Source organism: Ambystoma mexicanum, chromosome 1q (assembly GCF_040938575.1).
Source record: "Ambystoma mexicanum isolate Mex_15411 chromosome 1q, UKY_AmexF1_1, whole genome shotgun sequence".
Lineage (NCBI taxonomy): Eukaryota > Metazoa > Chordata > Amphibia > Caudata > Ambystomatidae > Ambystoma > Ambystoma mexicanum.
Window position 1 is genome coordinate 306,413,472 of NC_090922.1, and position 21,648 is coordinate 306,435,119.

The following is a 21,648-nucleotide window of genomic DNA, read 5'->3' on the forward strand; positions in this document are numbered from 1 at the left end:
TACTGGGTCAGTAAATTTAAAAAGACTAGTAAATCCAATTTAACTTTACTTGCCCTGGGAGATGGTAGTCTGTCCCAGAGAAGGTATTTAAACCTTTGGGAAGTCGGAAAGACGTCCCTGTGTCACTGCACTGAAGGTGCTGTGTGACACACAGAAAATGATGATCCCTATGGTGTTGTTTTAAAACTCCATAAGCAAGGAACACAAAAGCAAAACACATTTAAAATGAAAAGTTCAAAGTCCCAAAATATAGCAAAAGAGCTGGAGGGCTCTAAGGTAGAGGGAATTTAGCACTTGGGTGAGAAATCTCCCTGACAGCATGGGGAGCAGATGAGGGCGATGGCAACAGTGCGCAGAGACCTGCCCATCCTGACGTGCCATATTTGAGCACCAGCAGTTATTATTATTTTTTTTTTTTTACAAATTAAGCACTGCCACCGCCCGTGCCAGTCCTCATTAGCTCTGGAGGAACAGGAGCACACCACGGAGCTGTAACTGTCAGTGCCCCACCCGGACGTACTTAAAAGCAGTGAAGCAAGGTAAGTTAAAACAAAAGAGTGTGTTTGAATATAGTGTTTGTTCGAGATTTGTAATGCATATGTGCTTGAGGGCATGTGCATGCAAGAATGGTGATTATGGTTGAGGAAGGTGAGTGAAAGAATCTGTGAAAGTTATCTTGCAAGCAGAGTCATGTTGCCCATTTGGGAAATCGGCCATTTCATGAAATTCCCTGAATCCTGCTTCTGAGACACGGGAGCATTGGCTGAGATAAGAATGGCTGGACTTGGGAAACTAATTTAAGGAACTCAAAAGACAAGTTGTTCAGCCTTTTTTTTCATTTCATGGAAAAATGTGCATTGTATGCAAGACTCAGCCCAGACAAGCATTAAGACAAAACGCAAACGCAATGCAAGCACATGCACATTTTGACTGTGTACATCTGTATGGAAATATGTGTATGTTTGCTTTTAAGAATACTCATTTATGCCAGCACTAGCAGGCACTCACAAATATCTCAGCCAAATGGCCATCCATGTTATGACACAATAAAGTCTCTGGTGGTTGTCCTATTGCAATGGGGGTGGGTATATGTCTGTACTTAATAATGAAAAATCACTTATTTTCAATTTGTTAACGTAATTTAACCACTAGACCAGATCTCGTTTCTGCGATGAAGAGACTGATATAAGGCTATCTTTGGGCACTGTCACTTGAATTGAAAATTCACAAACTTATTGGTGCGATGAAGGTTCGAGTACTTGGAAGCTTTACTATTTACAAAGCTGCAAAAATACACATCTGTATTTACAAAACTGTTACAGATAATCACTCTGGCTTTCTGTTTCCATCTATGACATGTGTGCACCTTACAACCTCTCTCATTCATCTGTGTTTCTTTTAATTCCCTTCCCTAATTCTGGGGTACGCTGACAGCTATTGTGTCATGAGCCCATCCCCAAATGCAAAATGTTCACTTGTGTGTCTAATACATTTGTTCGTGGATGGAATTACCTTCACTCATTCTAGACTCTTTCATGCTAGTCTCGTTTTTTAAAGGCATTTTCAGAAATGCCACAGTCACATGTTTGGAAAAGAAATGCAGCACTTTACAAGTTAGAGGTTTGAATCCCTGTAAGATAGTTCAGTGGGATAATACATTTATTGTAGACATTTGTTTATGACGTTCAGCATTTTCTCTCTCTCTCTCTTTCTCTCTCTCCCTCTCTCTCTTGCTCTCTCTTTCTCTTTCTCATCCTCCCCTATCGCCTTATCCCTCTCTCTTACACTTGGCATTCTCTCACATAACACATACCATCTCTCTCCCACACGCCTCTTTCCTGCACCTGCCTTACCTCTCGTGCCACACCCTCTCTTGCACTTGACATTCTCTCACATAACACATACCATTTATCTCCCACACCCTCGCTTTCCTGCACCCGCTTCAACTCTCACTCATCTTAAACATAAGGGAATCATCCGGCCAGGGCCAATGTGTTCCTACTGGTATAAATAAGTGACATGGCGGAACCTCTCGTACATGGGCATAATTCTACTGTGGGACAGTGGTGTGTGTCCCAACCCAACTTTTGAGGCACCATTTTGTCCCGCTCATTTGGTAGGGACCACTTTCATTCAGATGTCATGTCCCCCCAACCCCAACATGTTCAGCAAAGTTACTCCACTGCTCTGGTCTATTGCTGCATAGCTGCTGTGGCAATGTGCATAGAACATGTTTTTCAGATGTACTCTCTGCAGTGGATATTTTCCACCCCTAGTTTCTACTTGCCCCAAACATCATTCTTGCAGTATTGCAATGTAGAGCAGCAGGGAGTGGATGGATGATTGGTCGAGGAACTGAGATGTGCATGTGGCCTTCTGCATGAAGGACATCTTTAAGGGTCTGACCCTGTCTACAGGAATCCCTTTGACCACATAGGAGGTGTACATGCCATGTGTGTGCCATGGCCAAGGCTGACCTATATTACTTAGCAATAGAGCATGTACTGAATGGCAATGCTGAAAGACATTGTAATTTCACTTTGAGCACATCCAGCGTGTGTATATATGTGTAATATATATTTTTTTGCGGGTCCTTTTTTTGTTTTGGCCGTTGCATTTTAATTCAGGTAGGAGGACGATGGGAATGATGAAGGACATGCAGCTTGTGGGTATTATTTGGTTATTTATCCACCCTAAGATTGCACATTGTCATACTATGGGCATTTCCACCCACTACTGGTTCCTCACTGTCAGAAGCACATTCTCCTGGATCTCTTTGAGCTAGCCTTATCAAGCAGTATCATCAAATGTTGTCTTGACAGTGTAATTTCCAATTAGTCTGCTGAGAATTCACAGGTTAATTGCAGATGTAAATGCATAACTTATATAATAAACATTTCTTAACAAACTGTGCCTTCAGCCACTTGATTTGCAAGCTGTCTGTATGACCTCACATCTGTTCCTGTATGCTGTAATCATGTTAAAAACAAGCATTGTCAAAGCCTAATATTTTGCTTCTGAATAGTTATTAAATAGATATAGGCCTTCCACTGCTATCATTTTCCCAGGAAAATGCACAATTTTCTAGCTGTTGCTGTCTTCTCGCTAGTTAACACCATTATGGCAGTGCCTGGCAAATGTTTATCACATGCCTAAAGAAATGTCAAAACTGTTGGCTTTGTCTATGCATGTTTATAGTAGACATTTTGATTCTCTTGCACAGTGCATTTTCTAAGAAATTGGTAGAATTAAATGCATTTATCAGGGCATTTCAATACAATGTGCAAAGCAGCTTTACAAAATGCAATGGTTCCTGTGCTAGGCTTTGCTTAAATTTCCATTTACTACTCAATGAATGTTTGAATGCAGATAGCTTAACATGCCTGAATAATTGCGAATTTTCTTGGAGTTCACAGATTTCAGAAAATCAAGTGTTTGTTTGCCAAACACTGTTTCTCAAGTTTCTTTATTAATGGTTTGTGAGGGTAGGAGGGTAAATGGAGGCAGGTGTTACAATACAAAGGATAGTATGGACGAGACCACTGTTGCAAATGCAGTGATTACAGTTCCCAACTTTAAAGAATCTGAGTGTCCGATGTATTCGTTTTCGGGCACTTTCAGTGGAAAGCTAATTTACAGCTCTATGCATCCAGGTAGATTGTGGACACACACCGTTTAATTACATGTTTGGGTACATTCCACCAACAGGATGTGTTTAGCAGGGAAATGCTGGCTGGTGTGTTTGTTTTTCATATGTAAAGTAAACACAGGCAACTGAAAGATAGAAAGCTAGAATAATACTACAGAACGAGCAGGGAGAGATCAGGATGGAAGGGGAAGGATGATATGCCAGTAGTATCTTGGCCTGCACAGTAAACACAGGCAGTAATTGGATCACCGACAAGGAATAGATAGGAAGGGAACTGTAGTTTGTAAATAACCCACTAACCCAATAGCTCAAACCTCTGCATGTATGGATGTAAATAATGAGCCCAATGCGAAAAATCCCAAGAAACGTATGAGACTAGAAACAAACGATGTGTCGATTGACCCAACAGCATCTTCTGTGGACTTAAGTAATCTGTCAACCTATTCTGTTGACTCAGACGAGGGCAGCAATCTGGACAGAGGCACAGATCATTTTGGCATCGAAGACAACAATAAAAGTAAAAATCAAGTGATCCAAAAAGAAGAGGCAAGGGACATCAGCGCCTGCGCCTAAACAAGGAAAGCTATCTAAAAAGGTCACCAATAGTGTGACTGGACAATCAAAAGCTACTAAAATAAGATAGAGCTACCTTTAACCCGAAACTCGCCACAGCACAAAGACAGAAAAATGTTCAACACTCAGCAAAAACAAAACCTAGCCGAGTTAAAGGCTTCATCTTGGAAACTTCGAATGGAAAATGTATTCGAAGATGAGAATGAAGTCAACATGAACAGATGAAATGTAATGCGCTTATGGCACACAGTGCCAGCTCTTCGGACTGTGACCACACATGATATACACATAGTTGAATATGTAACAGAAGAACGAGTTGATAGGGTTCTCTTACATATAAAATCACAGGCAGTCCAAAAAACTCTAATGGCAGCGAAAGAGCAACTACTTTTTCTTGCTTCGAAATATCAGAAGATGATCACAAAGAAATTGAAAACCAAAACAGAGAAAACGATATCTCATTAGCATCCTCAACAAACGAACAGCGAAGAGATGAGCTAAGGAACAGTCTGAATATCTTGCCAACACATCAACCACATAAACAAAATACATCTGATAAAAGTCAGATTCCTACCCACAACTTAAAAGCAGGGGTGTGGAAGCATTAGCTAGAACACAATGGAAAAGAAGCCCTATCTACCCTGATATCGTGGAAAACAAGAGGCTTCCGACATCTATTTAGTGAATTCCCAGCAGGCTTGACTCACAATGTTGCCATCTGTCCTCAAGGAATGTGGCTGCGAACCCCACCAGTGAAAGACGGCTATTTAACACTACTAAATCCAGCAGAGAAAAACTCCAAAGGACGCCCTTTCTCGGGCCTAATAACAATGTTAAAAAATGGCATAAATTGGGAAGTGATTAAAAATGAAAATCCAAATAGTTTTGCCCAAAGCACTCTGATACAATACCAACATCTGCTCCTGATCAATGTATACTTGAATCCAGCCAAGATTTCTTCAGAAAGATTCATAACCTCAGTAATGTCCTTAATTGATATTTACCAAAAGAAATACTATGATCTATCAATCATTGTCTGTGGGGACATGAATCTAACATGGTTCAATTTAAAGAATGATCATAAACTGCCCAAACATCAAGAAAATCAAAGAATAAACTCCTGCCGAATGAGATGGGACGTGGAAATTGAATTCCACGATTGTGAGATGGTTAATGGGCATGTTAATGGAGACATACCCCAAAGCCCACTTGGCATAATCTGGTTATCAATAAGAACTCAGATTATATTTGGACTTCGAGAAATATGTAGCACAAAATGGAAAAACTGATGATAATTCCGACCGTTAATAGTGGATCATGATGTCTTAGTACTGTCCTGGCATGCATATCGGAAAATCGCTTCACTAAATTCAAGCCAAGTAATTGAAATAAACTATGGAAGGAACAGACTTAGGATAAATGCAAAACAGATCAACCAATTAACCAAAACTTTACAATCACTGAGAAAATCATCTGCGGAATCGATCAACTATGCACCACTATTATTTTATCAAAAAGCGGGGTCACCACACAAGAAACAAATCACACAAACACACAATCATGAATGGAGTATGAGTGTGAACAAAGAAAGAAAACAACTGCACAAAGACATTCGAGAATTAAAAAACAAACTGGGTGACATAGCCTCAAGTGCCATCAAAAAACGGAAACAAAAATATCAGAACTGTTTAAAAGCATATTCCTACCTGCGTGACCAAGAGCGTGGGGAACTGATGTTGTCTCTAATAAAAACGAACAACTCGAGAGACATTTGGCATATCCTGAACAAAGGGTACGGAAATCACAATGAAATAATAGCCAATGGTGTCTCATAGGGCGCCTGGATCAAAAATTTCACAGAGGTGTTTTTTGCAACACCCGACAAAATTTCAACCTCAACTTGGGAAGACGCAAAGACTTGGGACATACAAGAGTGTGAAGAAGATATAATCTATGCTATCTCAAAGTTAAAAAACTTGCGAGCTGCAGGCCCGGATGGCATTACAAATTCATTGCAATGCTTTTCTCAAGAATTGCGGACCAAAAATGTATACCATTGTCTTGTGTGTTGGCAATAATTGTACCAATCTTCAAGAGGGGCAATCAGGCTGATCGATCTAATTACCGCCCGATTGCCCTTCTAGACACCATTGGCAAGATATTTGCATCTTTTGTGCAAATAAAACGAACAGTTTGGGCAAATATAACTGGTGTAACAGATTGCCGCCAGACAGGCTTCACTAAGGGAGTTGGAACTGAGAATAACCTAACAATTCTAAAACTGTTAAAACTTGAAGCGCAGAAAAAAAGGTCAAATCTCTTTCTGGCATTTGTAGATATGCAACAAGCATTCGATACAATAAATCGTGAGATGCTATGGCGGAAATTACAAAAATGGGAAAGCCCTGATAATCTGTTACATCGATAAAAGCACTCCACTTAAACACTTCGATTCGAGTCGGGATAAATGCAAAAGGTGACCTATCCGAGCCAATTGCCACTAATAAAGAAGTAAAACAGGTACAACTAAGAATAAATGTGAAAAAACTAAAATCACGAGGATCGGCTCCTCCAAACATTCGAAAAACAAGAAATTCTGATGGTGCATCAATAACGCACAAATTGAGGAAATTGATAAAATTCGATACCTAGGGGTGTTGATTAATAAGTCAGTAAGTGAATGGAGCTGGGTTCAAGATCTAACCCAGAGAATGAGAACCTTTTCCTTACAAGGTGCAAGAATTCACACTCTTTATGGAAAATTAACCCTAAATCCGGCAAGAACGTTCTACTTGCAAAAAGTAATTCCAGCCATTCCATTTAGAGTAGAAGCCGGTTGGAACATAGATCATAAAATATGGCCCTACCTAGAAAGGATTTACTGGAGTCAAGTTTTGAAGTTACCAACAAACATCTTAATGACCATCATCCGCCATGAATTAGCGCTAGATGCCCCATATGGAACGGTGCTGTGGAAATCAATGGTGTTATTAAGGAAGATGATCATAACAAAGCGTGAACCGGCATATGAAATACTGGCACCAACAGACAAGCATCCGTATGAAAGAATGCTAAGGCTATGGACCCAGAGGTTGAAGGACCTTCTTCAAGCTGCTGATATAAATTTGGACACACTTTTGGCCCAGCCACAAATTGCCAAAAAGAAATTGAAACAATGGTCCTGCATCCAAAACTTGGACAAGTATAACACCTTATCTACCAAACTTGAATTAGGCCCAACCATGAACTTACTGGAAAAAATGGCAAGATATCTACAACAATTTCTGTGAAGATACCATTGAGATATAAAACAAAGGAAATTTTGTTTATGAAACAAGATCAAGACACTAAAGACATTGGGCCTCATTACAAGGTTCGCAGAACGGGTTAACGGGCTCCATTAATGGAGGCAGCCCGTTGAACCCTTTCCGTGAAATTATGAGGTCCCCTTGCGGGACCCGGTAAAGACACCTGGTAAAACCAGGTGTTGTTACCGGATCCCGCGAGGGGAAGAGGGAGCTAACAACGGGCCGGTCGTAATCGGCCCGTTGTTAGCTCCCTCACCCATTCCCATCTGAGCCCTATAGGGGCTCAGATGGGAATGGGGAAGGTCTGGGCCCGGGTTCCCAGAGGGAGGAATTACCGGGCCCTCCGAACTCGGAATGGCCCGGTAATTCCTCATTCTGGGAACCCGGTAATGGAGCCCGGTTTGGCGGCAGCCATGGAGCTAATAGCTCCATGGCTACCGCCAAACTCGTAATGAGGCCCAATGTATGCAGATACTGCCTAGTCAAGATAGAATCAACAAAACATCTAAATATTGAATGACCAGAACTTAAAGATCAAAGGACACTCTATCCTTGGAAATGTGCACCAGTCAATAATAATATGGACGATTGGTGGTTTCACATGCTGAGTGGCACTTCGGTGCACTTAACATGTGCAGGCATAAATTACCTTGACAAAATAATGGGCTGAACCCGAAAACAGATTGCTTAAAGACTTAATGATGTAACTTGGTATGTGAAGAAGAATTCTTTTCTTAAATTTTGGAGCTCTTCAACTGATGAATTAAATGGACCTAAAGAAATAGAAAGACTGTCAGAGAAAGGCGAAGGAAAAGATGTGAGAAAAGTTGTGAGAAAATTGTAATAAAAGCTTGTAATAAACTATATGTTACAATAAAAAAAAACATTGATCCGATATTCACACCCAAGCTCGGCGCACAGTTAAAAACCGAACTGAAGCTGCCAACAGAACACCACCATCTCACTTTCCTACTCCCTCTCCACCCGACTAACCCCGCCCCACCTTCTTGTTTGCAGATACGCCTGAGTGCCTGTGGACCAATTCTGTTGGTGAAGGTGCGCAGTACAAATACCTTTAACATTAGCATTAACATTGGTTCTTCAGCAATACCGTTTGCAGATTGTGAAACATCTTAACCAGTTTATTCGAGGTTCGTGCTATGAACAGCACACTTCAAACGAACCATTTATGTTGAGCGTTTCCCAGAGCGCATTGGGCTCTTCATTTGGTTGTGGGGCCTGTTGTACACAGGTCTCTGTGGTTTGCATAAGGAAGACTTGCCTTAGGTCTGGTACTGGAGGGTAGCAACGAGGAACACATTTAATTTTGACTGTCTTTTTAAAATGTGTGCAGTGCTGCCCATCCTTCATCTTCCCAGGTGGTACATTGCAGGATATAATGTATGGCTGGAACTCCTGAATGTGGGCCACTTTTCTGTTTGTTGGTGGGGCACCTTAGTTTTGTTGCCCCAGTCTGACCCTGCTTGTAAGTATCACGAGTGCATATATAAGTGAGTATTGCTAGGAAATGTTTTGATTAATTAAAGTAATTTGAAAGAAATATCTGTTGGGAAACTGTTTGGTGCCACATTAGGACAGTCAACACCTGGCTCCCAAAGTTAATGGCTGCCCATATTAGTATACAGGGCTTTTTCTCAGCATGTGCATGATAATTGTAGTTGTTCTGCACAGTGGTGGCTGGTATGTTTGTAGGCTAGGCGCTGCATCCAGGTTTCTACAATAAGTGAAAGATGTATGGTTTCATTCATTCAATTTGTCATTTGTCATTTGTTATAGCGCCTTTCACGATAATTATGGTCCCAACCTGCTTTTGGTTGGATGCCCTCAGAGGGACCGGAGTCCAGAAATCTGGGAGAATTTTTGAGGCACTATTAGCATGTGTGCATTTCAGCCATTAAAGTTATGCTAGGGTGGCCAAGACCCTGCTAGTCATCCACGTCTAAATGGAGTGTGTACGTATGGGCGCAGAGGAGGTATACTATGGACTAAAGGGGGCATTGTCTTTAAGGAGCTATAGAGTTATTTGGGAAGCTACAGTTTGACTTTTGGTTGCTAAAAGTAACTTCAACCTTATGGAAGAGGTGATGTGTAATAGTCACAACAGAAAACAGGGGGGGGTTGCTTTATTCCGCGCTCAACCCAGATGAGATAAAAGGTCCAGATGGTGGAGTAATTACGCCTAAGAAATCACTCAAATAAGTTTCAAAGTCACAGAAAATCTTTAACTTTATTCTCGTATGGTGGACAGCCGACACGTGTTTCAAAATCGAGAGAAAACAAGGGCACCTCCCAGCTGGGATAGCACTCTGAGGCCACCCTGACGGCAGACTCACCAACACTCGCCACAGCAGGGAATGTTGCTCAGTGCTTTTGCTGACTCCAGCGCTGTTAGAAAGCGTGAAAGTCCAGGAGCAGGACCACCATCTCAAAGGCCTGGCAAAGAGTTGCCAATTCCAGCATTCCCCCAAAAAGGGATTGTCATCTCACACCTTTAGCTGGTGGCACCAGCTCCTGCATACCAGCTCCATTTAGGACAGCATACCGGCCCTAAATGAAAATTCCATCTCCAGCACACTTTCTGTAGTGCTCCAATGCTCGCCAGAGTGAAACTAGCAGGACAAGATGCAATAACCTGGCAAGCATGCGCCGACGCATAGGCATCCTTCACAGTAGCCTGCTACAAAGCATATATGGACATGCATTTGAATCTCTCTGCCTGACAGACAAAAGCAGCAACACATTGTCTCTACCAATTCCATTGTCCAAGAGCTGCTAAACTGCTCTGCATTATTCTGTATATTTGATGAATATGATGATGTCATCACTCCTTTCCTGGATATAGCCTCTCCTCATGTGGCCAGGGAACCGCAGCCACTACCTGATCCTGACCCTGGGGGTGGCTACGTGGGGGAGGATCACATGAGGCGTGACGACCCTCAGGGGGGAGGGACAGGCATCATCAGATGAGACATGGTATCCCCCTTTACATTTTAGGGATATCGCCTCCATTCCTAGCGCCTTGATCGCATACTATGATAATCCCCTTAAACACCCCGCAAAGTTTGCTGATGTATCCTTCAGTGTTCAATAGCAAGCAGTATGACAAAGACTGAGATGAGAAAGAGTACTACCCACATGTAGATTACTATGCTGAACCAGAAGGAGCAGTCTAGTGCTTGGACGAAGCTGATTGGCTCTGAGGAACTCCCTTCCTTGAAGCGGGAGTTAAAAGATGGAACAACTGAGAGCGAAGGGGAGAGCCGACAGACTAGTGATTGCTGTGGAAGCTAAGCTGTCAGGTGGACAGGCGAGCAAGGGGACACAGGTGAACCGTGGAGATGACTTCCCTGCTCGGGCTGGGAATTCAGGAGGCGACACCCGAAGCAGAGAGGGAGAGTGGAAGCTGAGAAAGACCCGAGCAGGGTCATAGAAACTGGGAGGGAGCTAGAAAAGGCTGTTGCTAATTGGAATTGGAAGCAAATTTCCTATGGCGTACATCACAAACTGATTTTCACAATCCCAGTATTTGGGGAGATACAAATACACCAGTGATAAGAGGAACTTGAGGAAAACGCATATACCCTCAGATCCTGAAATTGGATGAACATAGTAGGAGAACCTGGCAGGAGAGTATACCAGCTGTTTTGTGAGTCGGGGTCCCGCATCCAAATTGTGTGAAGGAACTACTTGAGAGAACCTGGCAGGGGAGCACACAAGGCATTCTGCAAGTCTGGGACCCACACCCAAGTTGTAGTATCTTCAAAATATAATTCCAAGGAAGACTCATGCACTTCAGATTTTGAATTGCATTTGTGGTATTTTGAATAGAGAATCTCAGGGAAGACTCATGTCCTTAGGTTTGTGAACTGCATTGAGTGTGGAAAAGACCCGGGGAAGGGAGTCATTTCCACTGGAGTAGATTGCAACTGCAATAGGAGGGGGTTATCCTCTTGGGCTAGAAAGAACTTGGTTATTCTTTTGAACTTTAGTTTTTGTGGAGAGAAACCTGGGGAAGGGAACAATTCCCTGAAACTGTGAACATTATCCATTTGGAACCTTTGTTGGATTTATACCTTTTTTTAACTTGCATATTTGTGCACTTTCCAATCCAAAGACAATACCATTAACACTTTAGAGTTACTTTTAGAATGAGAGGGCTAGGATAGAGTTTCGGACCCAGGACATGTTTGCTTTGGACATCTTGACACACAACAGACCCTTAGTTTTTGGTTGAGATAGGGAAAATACCTCGTACACTAGGGACAGTGAGCCATTTTCCAGCCCTCTTGGTTATTTAATAAAGGGTTATACCAATCACCACGAGTCCTCTGAGTCTGCATCTCATTCCTGATTCCTCATAATAAGCAAATCAGTTTCACTGAATACAGGTGCTTTGAATCTTTTTGGACTCTGTCTGATGATATGGCAAAGGAAGCTGCTAAACCTAGCCTCGTAGCAGTTTAGACCTTTTTAATTCAGCATTTCCTCTGTAGTTATAAGGTCACTGCCAGCTTCCATTGTTTTCTCCAAGCATTTCCGTGCTCTATGGTATTTACTAGAACCATGCTGCATACATGGCATGCATAGCCACAACCAATATTTCCTCAAATTCTTGGAGTGAAAGAAGGCTCGATCGTATTGGCAATCAAGCACTGGAAAAACAATGCAGCATTAACATTAAGCATTAGTTCCCTTAAAAATCAGCCTGGTTTCACTGTCGTAATAAGAGAGGCCCAGGTGCAATGTCTTCACTCAGCAACCATCTTCTTCTGTGTCTCACTGTGCTTTCTCTTTTAACCCTTACAGTGCTAAAATATGTATTTCATGTATGGATGGGAAGATCACTTTCTAAATCTGAGACAAACATTGAGGAAAGGCTGCTTTAGGGAATGGTGATCCACAGCAAGTGGAAGATGTTGAGGAGCACATGCATGTCTCAACTGAGTGGTACCACTTTGCTGTTCTTGGACATGACAATTCATGGCCCGCTGCTGCAACAAAGAGTCCAGTGGCATGTAATTGCAGAGGACAAACTGTTTTAAGCGAGGGTGTGGAGACGTTGCTCTGTGCTACATGTTGTGTAGAGTTCAGCAGGGGCTCTATTGTAATACTGCACCACCTTCATATAATGGCCATATGGCAACCCACACTCTCATTTCATTGTGTGCAGATTGGGCATTAAGTTTGGTTGCAGCGCATGCATGAAAGAGGACAGGCTGTTTATTAGACACAGTTTTGTTGAATTTCTATTTATCTGATATGGGCAATATATTTCAAGGTGTAAATAAGGTATTCCCATCAAAGATTAACAGTAAACATATTTTTTATTTATCTTTGCAATGTTTATTAAACCTCATTGTGGATTATTTGAATAACTTGAATTGAGAGGTTGCGTTACAAATGACTGCAATCATTATTTTTCAGAAACAAATCAAGATAAAAAATATACTTGCTATTTGGAACATGAAATAATGCGCAACATAGAGGAATATTATCTATATCCAAAGATTGATACCAAAAACGTGATTGGATGCCCAAAATGAAATACTTGTAAACCAAGTTCGTGATTGGCGAATAATATAATAACATTAGAAAATACCTTTGGAAATAAATCACAGAAACTAATTACTAAATTATAATAGGTGAAATAATACTCATTTTATTGTATGCTATTATTGCCATTCATCATATAAACATGCATCCTTGAATTGATTATAAAATGATATCTCAAAAAGATGTGGCAATATAAGATATTTTTACTAGGTTGGAACTTGGATTAAAATGTATAAAGAAGAGAATACAAGATTAACTCTATTTATTTTGGCATATAAATTATGTGAGGGAGAACACTCTAAGGGCATTAGTACTTTAGAGGATTGCAATTAAACCAAGGGTCATAGAGTAGGGAAATGCGTGACATCATAATGAGCTATAATACAATAGGAGATATTGGGATTGATACCTTTTGTAAACACAAAATACATACAACTAAGAATAATTTTTTAAATAAAGTCTCAGAGTAGATTCTAATCTTTTCTTAAATCATTTAACATTGGGATTTTGAAAGAATTGTTTAATGGCTATGTACAATGATATACAGGCAAACTACCTAAGTGAAACATGTTTTTTAGGAAGTTCAGATTGAATATATTATCCATGTTAGTGCATAAAGGTTGATGGTATGATATCCTGATAAATTAAAGAATGTGTACATTCTGGAATTATGGAACTACATCACAGACACATATGTCTTTAGAATGTGAATACTTGAGTATTGTATGTGAAAAATCATTAGGTGCCATCTTAAATTGTAATTGGTATTCAAGTAAACAAATAACGAAAAAAGTCTGTAAACTAAGTTCCAATATTACATATACTACTTTGTTTAGGGGTTTTAATGAAACCGAATACTAGAAGGTAGAAATTAAATAATTACTTATATGGCTTGTATAAATCTGATATGCATTTTAAATGAAATAATTGATGATTGAGAGGGGAAGGTGCTGCCCACATAGAGGCTGTGTTGATGCCTGGCAACTGAGATTGGTTATGAATCATTAGGTTCTGGGGCAGTGTGTATGTGCATCCTCTAACATAGCTGTCCAGCCACAGCAATTTTTCATTTGGCACCCACTAACAGAGTAGCTCTTAGAATCACTCCTTTAAGCAGCACTGTTGTGTTTGCGAGGGGTATGTCACGGCTCAGCATGGGCCAAGAACATATTGAGACAAAATGTGAATCCCACAGTGTTGGATATTTCACCGCAGCAGCTTTCCCAAAATGTACCTGTGGTTTGGGCAGCATTTTCAGTTAGTGCAGACCAACATGTTATGAATAGGACACGCATGGTTTGATTTCAGACTCTGTCTTGTGTAGACAGGAGGCACAAGGTTGCACAACATTTGAGTAGGAGTTGAGGAGTACATAGAAAAATGATTTAGTTGAGGGAGTGGAAGAAAATGTTATTCGGATTTAGTTGAGACTGAAGTAAACATAGAATGCGTCTGAGAGAGAGGTGAAAAACTGAAATAGAAAAGGCATATTTTTAGGACTTCTACTTAACTTGCATGACATAAAAACATGTGCCATTGCATCTGATTGAGTAGAACATCACAGAAGTGTTTAAAGGCAGTGGCCCACAGGGGATTAAAGATAATTACAGTTAGTGGCTGCTACTCAATGCACCACCTTTTTGTTGTGAGAGTAATGACTTGTTGCTCACTTACAAAACATTTTAGGATTTGTTGGGAGAAGGACAGTCCAGTCGGTCCATGTACCTTAGTGTGTTATCTTTTTGTTGCCAGAGAAAGTATTTGTTGCTTGCATAGAAAAAGTCTTACAATTTTCTGGTGGCAGGTGGAGATTGTATTCCGTGTCTGTAACTTATTGTGGCCAGACAAAATAGTCAGACAAAATACCTGATGCTTACAAGGTCGGGACTAAAAAATATTACCACTATTTTTAGACAAGATAATGCATTCTGTGTCTGCAGCTGAGTGTGTCTTCTCATATTGGCCAAAGAAAACTTGAGTTGCTGTTGTAGAAAAAGTCTTATAATTCTTTGGTGGTGGGAGATTATATTCAGTGACTGTGAGCATGCCATTTAAGTAGTAGTGAGAAGGGAATTCCAGTGTCTTATGTGTATTTTCCTCTTAAAGAGAGGAGAAAAGAAAACAGAGAGTTGTTTGGAGACAGGCAGCACATTTTATTCCTTGGCTGTAAATCAGTGTGCCATCTTTTAGTGGGTTGAGAAAATACTTGTTACTTGAAAAAAGTCGTAGAATTCTTCAATTCTTGTCTATAAATGCCCATACCATTTTTTGTTGGGGGGCCAGATACAGTACTTGTTGCTTGTGCCGAAAACACCTTAAAGTGCTATGGAAATTGATAGTGCATTCAATAGCTTTAACAGAGTGTAACATAATTTTTTGGAAAGGGAAAATACATGTTCCTTCTATAGAAAAAGTCTAATAAATCCTGCATGGTAGGAGGTGATTATATTCAGTGTCTGAGGTTAGTTCATCACCAGATCGGAAACAAAGAACTTCAAGCGGGAAAAGCTAGGAAACAAGCCTTTTCATGCTGCTCACCAAGTCTCTTGAACTGTCTCTGGAGCAATTGACTAACAATGATCACACTAGTCCTCTCCATCCAAGGACCTAGCCAATCACTGATTGCTCAACTCCACCCTAGTTCTACCCTCTGGTCCTCCCCTTCTCCCCATACCCACCCCAGCTACCCCTCCCACATCCACCCTACAAGAAACCCTCTGGTTGTTTTCCCTATGTACAGAACTATGAATCCCATACATACATACACACACACATATTTTCATTAGCCTATTAAAATGTATATTGCGCTCTGCCACCTTTTGCATTGTCTCTGTGTGCTCTGGCAGACCTGAAAGAGAGGTAGGTGGGTGAGGTTAGTGAGGAGGGAGGGGAAAATGCAAGATAGCTTTACTGTTGTGTATATGCGTGCAAACTGCAAGTACCCTGAGCTTTGAATGTGAGTCAGTTTCAAGGTGTTCTGTGTCAAGAGTATAGAGGTTATAGAGGTATTTGTGTCCGAAGGGGAGCATCATGTGCCTGTGGTGCTAGTATGTATTGGTCCGGTGTGTGAAATGTAAGTTGGCTGTAGTGGTGTATTATACTAATGTTTGATGTCTCTTGGTAGGGGCCTTCAATTGCCCTTTGTGGACGGCATTGTGGGTGTGTATGTGATGTGTCTGAAACATTGTACAATAGTGTTCTTTAAAAAAAATAAAAGTTGCTGCTTGTTTGGCTGCAACTTTACTTCTGGGGAATGGTTTTGCATTTTTCTTGTGACAAGCACCCATCATGAAAACCTGCTGGTTATTGCAGAACAGGTTTTGTGTTTTCTTTAAGAATGTAGGGTAGACAAGCAATAGCCCTGAGAGGGTGCATCCGGACCAGTTAGCATTGTACAGGCAAAATTATTTCAGACAAGCCTGGCTTGAACAATCACTGCAATGAGATGAGAGACAGAGGCCAGCGTCGTCAGATGACTAGCAAAACAAGCACTGAAGTGATGTCATCAATGACATTTGTGATGTCATCTGTGATATCCTGGGTGTTAGTTTTAGCAGTGAACAGTGGTGGCGCGAGTTATGGTTGCTAGCCTACCATAATAGGCTAATTTCTCAGGGTTTTCGATTTTACTAGTAACCACAATATCCCTTTAACACAGTTTTTCCACTGAATTTGATAGGTTTTTTTTTGTAAAGACATCAAAAATCATCCCCACCCACCTACCCCACAACAAGACAAAACCACAAAGAACAAGACACCAAAATAAAAACCATACATAACAAACACCCCTCCCCCCTTTTCCCCCCTCCTATCCCAAAATCCAATAACAGGAAAATCATGGCCTACACCTTATCCAAATAAATCACAAAATGACCCCCATCTTTCCTTGTATTCAACTTCCCTATGAAGACGAATTGCCTGAGTCTTCTCATACCAAGAGAGCGTACGCATGTCAGCCACCCAATTCTCGCAATGCGGCTTCTTCCTAGACTTCCGCACCTTCATAATTTGCTTTATCGCCACCAACAATGCCCTATGAATCCAATCCGAAAATCCCACAACTCCACACTCCAACCATCCGCCGAAAGGAAAATCGCTAAAAGAAAAGTACGAGGCAACAACATACCAGTTACCAAATCAATGCAATTTATAACCTCTCTCCAAAAGTCAACCACCCTACTACACTCCCAGAGCATATGTAAATAAGTCCCACTCAAGCTTCCACACCCCCAACATAGGTCCACATCAGCCAAGCCCCTCCCTTTCATCCTCACCGGTGTCCAGTAAATACGACCCAAGAGACGTTGATGAACATACCTCAGATTTAAGTCAACCTTGGCCCTCACCGAAACCCTCCAGCAGTTGTCCCACAGATTCTCAGAAAGGTCTATTCCCAATTCGTACACCCACTTCAACCGCAACTGGTCCCAGGAGCTCCTCATACAGTCCTGCAAAGGCATCAGCTGAACATATGAAGAAACTGTCTTAGGAAAAATAGCAAAGATCTCACAAACACGAGGAATACTACTCAAAGGGTCACTCAACATTTGCATCCTTTCCACCAGCAACTGTTTCAAAATCCCATATCTACCCATTTCCCTGGCATGTAACACATAACAATCAACCAATTCTCCAAATGTAACCATCCTCCCCTCCTTCCATAAATCCCCGATCTTCAGAATGCCCCTATTAGCCCAAACCCTCCAATCAAGCATCTTATTGTTAATCATTAGACCCGAATTCAGCCAGAGAGAGGCCATATAATACAAGTACAAGGATTGCCCACACCCCAGAATCCAGGCCACCAAAGCCGACTTTAAAACCCCTAAAGCTTCTAATTTAGCCCCAGAATTTTCCAATCTCCCATAAGAATACAAACAATCCAAGGAAAAAGGATACAGCAGTTCTCTCTCCATAACAAGCCAATAAGGATCTGATACCCGCCTCTCCTTAAAGTAATCACAAGCCTTCTTCAATAAAAAAACCCTACAATAGTTCTCCAATACTGGATAACCAAATCCCCCATCCTTGACACTACGTACCATAATATATCTCTGAATTTTTGGCTTGTTACCCTTCCCCCAAAGGAAGTCCATAAAAATACTATCAACATTCCGGAGCATTGTTTTAGTAAATTTAAGAGGAAGTGATTGAATAAAATATAGAACCTTTGGCAACAGCATCATTTTAATAGCATTGACTCTCGCCCAAATATTCAGAGTCAACCTTTCCCATCTCTGTGTATCCCTCAACAAAATGTTCTTCAACTTATCTACATTATATTCGACCATCCTCTTAATATCACGCACAAGGTAGACACCCAAATATTTTACCGATACATCAGCCTACTGACAATTCTGACAATTCTAATCTAATAGTCCCCTGTTCAGCTGATTCATCCTAAACTGAAAAAACTACAGTTTTACCCCAGTTAACCTTATAACCAGACAGTTCCCCCACCTCCTGCAACATGTTTCTCAATAAGGGTCCGCCCACCTCCGGCTCCCTCAATACTACTGTCAAATCATCAGCATAGACCTTCACCTCATCATTCTTTAGCTTCCAACCGCAGATGTTCTGCTCCTGCCTAAAGTAATTTGATAGGTTTTTATTAGTGCAACTTAACCATAACGTCCCTTTAAGAATGTTGTTTCAGTGAAATTCATGGGTTTTTACCAGAATACCCTTAATTGTCTACATGTCCCTTACATCATACTGGCCCCCCTGCCCCCAGCATGATAGCTGGGGGCAGGGAGGTTTACATTGACTCCACACTCTCAATGACATGCTAAGTTAGGGCCCTTATGTCCTCAGCTGCCTTCATGACCAGACTAATCAATGCAGTCAAACCGTACCTATCTCTCCATATGTAGAGCCACCATTGGAGCCAAATTAGACTACTGTAATGTCTTATTTGCCGACACCTCGTCGAAAAATCCAAACAGACTTCAAGTCATTCAGAATAATGCGCTTAGGGCTGCCTTCAGCATTCCCAAAAGGGAGCACATTGCCAGCACCAGACAAAATGATCATTGGCTTCCGGTCAAAGAACAGAGACTCTTCAAGACACTAGCCATAACCCACATATGCCTCTCACTCACAGCCCCCCTTATCTTGCAGAAAAAATTACCAGAGCTACATCCTCCAGACGCAAGAGGTCACACCACTCCAACCAACTTAAAGTCCCCACCTCAAAAGGGCCAAAACAGCAGGGACCAGCTTCACTTTCATTGCTCCCAAACACTGGAATCCCCTCCCCACAACCCTCTGAAACGAGACATCTCACCTAGCATTCCGCAAATCTCTCAAAACTGAGCTTTTCAATTGGCTCACCTAATACTTTCCGCCCACTCACTACTTCATACCAGAGAAGGTCCCCTTCCTTCTCTGGCTTTCTGTTGTTAACTGAACCATTTTGCCTGTATCTCTGCACACTTTACCATTTCTTTGTCAATGTAACTTTCACCTGTCTGGGATCAGGTTCAATGTAACTAAGAACCACAGACAGGTGCTCATGTCTTTTTTCTGTGTAACCAAGTAAGCACTGTGTAACAGTGCCACGTTGCCCCAGGGCCGCTTTGCGTGCTTTATACATGTAAAAAATAAAAGATAAATAAAAATAGCCACAGAGTCCGCAGACAGTGAGACTGTCAGCAGACTTCAGGCAGCATTGACACTGCCCAAAAAAACAGAGGTACCTTACATTGTTATATCGTGCTGCGAACAAACAGAAGATGTTTAAAGTGCAACACACATATATGTAGCACATTCAAAAATTAAATGTGCATACAAAATCTGTACTTAATGAAACCAGAAGTACAATTTTATAGGTTGCGCAACATAATGGAATGCACCAAGCACAAAAGTGACCTGTGCATCTAACAATATTACTTCAATGCAGCCTTACTTACACAGTCAGCGATTCTCTGAAGCAAGTCCAACTTACTAAGAAAAAACGCATACAAAAAATAGTAAGTACACTATATTTATTCCTGTAACATTAGGGTTTGTTGTATGTACATGTGTTGTACGAAATGGAGTATTGTTTTCTTTAAACAGAAATGGCAAGCACCCTGGAGTGGCTAGAGGAACATTTCCCCCACAATGAAATGAGTGAGGGAAATAACTCTAATGGTACACAACACACTTTGTGTTTCAAATGTCACTAAAACATGGTTTTCTTTTTAACAGTACATAGTGCAAAGGAAGAAAGTGGCCGGGAATTACCACAAAATAAGACACAGACAGCCCCAAAATGCAAATGTTGCAAATGAACTAATAAGTCTGTCTGCAAAAATGGATGAACTGAACTCTAATTTTGAACAGTTAATGACATTTGTGAAAAGGCATATTACAGACAATACTAGATACCACTGCCCCACTTGTACCTGTGCCTCTTCCCCCTGTCCCAGACAATCATCCCCACCAAATCCCTTCAATAACTGATGCTACGATGAGACCTCAATCCCTTCCTCCCCTGATGAACATCCTCTCAAAAACCACAATTCCCCATATCCCCTATATATGTTTCCCATTCTGATACCCTATCCCTTTCCTAATTGAGTGTATTTTTGTGTTTCCTAATAAATATCTTTGTGTGTACTGTTGGTGTGTGTGTGTTTTTTAAAAACCCTGTTTGGAGTCCACGAACAGCACGACTGTCCATGTCTGCAAAGCCATGATGCATCTTTATAAGATTCGGGGCCTGCGCCATCCTGCGGACACCTGGGCGCATGCGCATCCGATCCTCTGTGCCTTCCGAACACGGCTTCTGTCCGCAGATGTCTGTAAAGTTTTGAGGCACTTTTAATTAGTTCGATGGTCCAACCCCTGTTCTACGGATGCCTGGGCGCATGCGCATCCGATCCCCTGTGCCCTCCGAACACTGCTTCTATCCACAGACATCTGTAAAGTCGTGACATACTTTAATTAGTTCATGGGTCCCACCCCTGTGCAGTGGACACCTGGGCACATGTGCATCCGATCACCTGTGCCCTCCGAACACCACTTCTGTCCACAGATGTCCGTAATCTCATGATGCACTTTTAATTAGTTTGGGGGTCCCACTCCTGTCCTGCAGACACCTGGGCACATTTGCATCTGATCCTCTGTGCCCTCTGAACATCTTACCTTTCCGGAACTGTCCGTTCACACGTGCCACACTTTTAATCAGGTTGGGGGTCCCAACACTGTCCTACGAACAACTGGACGCATGCGCATACTGCATCCCATGCAATAGGCATCCAGCGGACAGCCATCCTATTTGCGGATGTGCGGGGATGTCACCATGTGACTGCACCCCGGTCGAATGTCGGGCCTAGCCGCGGACACTGTCCTTAGAAGTGGACAGTGTAAAAGTTAATTCTTGCCCAATCCAGGGTGGTTTAAGCTGAAACTTCACCCTTGCAAAGGTCCCAGACCATGCCCTGGTCGATCTAGAGACTTTAAGTAACTTTGTGAGCCCTACCTGGGGCTCGAGTTTCCACAGAGCACGCAACTGTCCGTGAAGCGCACCCCTATAAAAGTCCACACTCCACTGCTGCT

The 21,648-nt window shown here is 41.7% G+C and overlaps 1 protein-coding gene across 4 annotated transcripts in view; it reads left to right on the top strand.

Moving 5' to 3' along the window:
• Window positions 1–462: 462 nt before the first annotated feature.
• Window positions 463–21,648, top strand: part of LOC138521311 (galactoside alpha-(1,2)-fucosyltransferase 2-like) — a 134,054-nt gene continuing 112,868 nt past the window's right edge. For 2 of the 4 annotated variants that reach the window (XM_069634053.1, XM_069634067.1), the window contains exon 1: window positions 463–539. The gene's annotated coding sequence lies outside the window, so the exon portion shown is untranslated. The remainder of the gene's footprint in view (window positions 540–21,648) is intronic. The other 2 variants (XM_069634061.1, XM_069634078.1) reach the window with 2 other exon arrangements.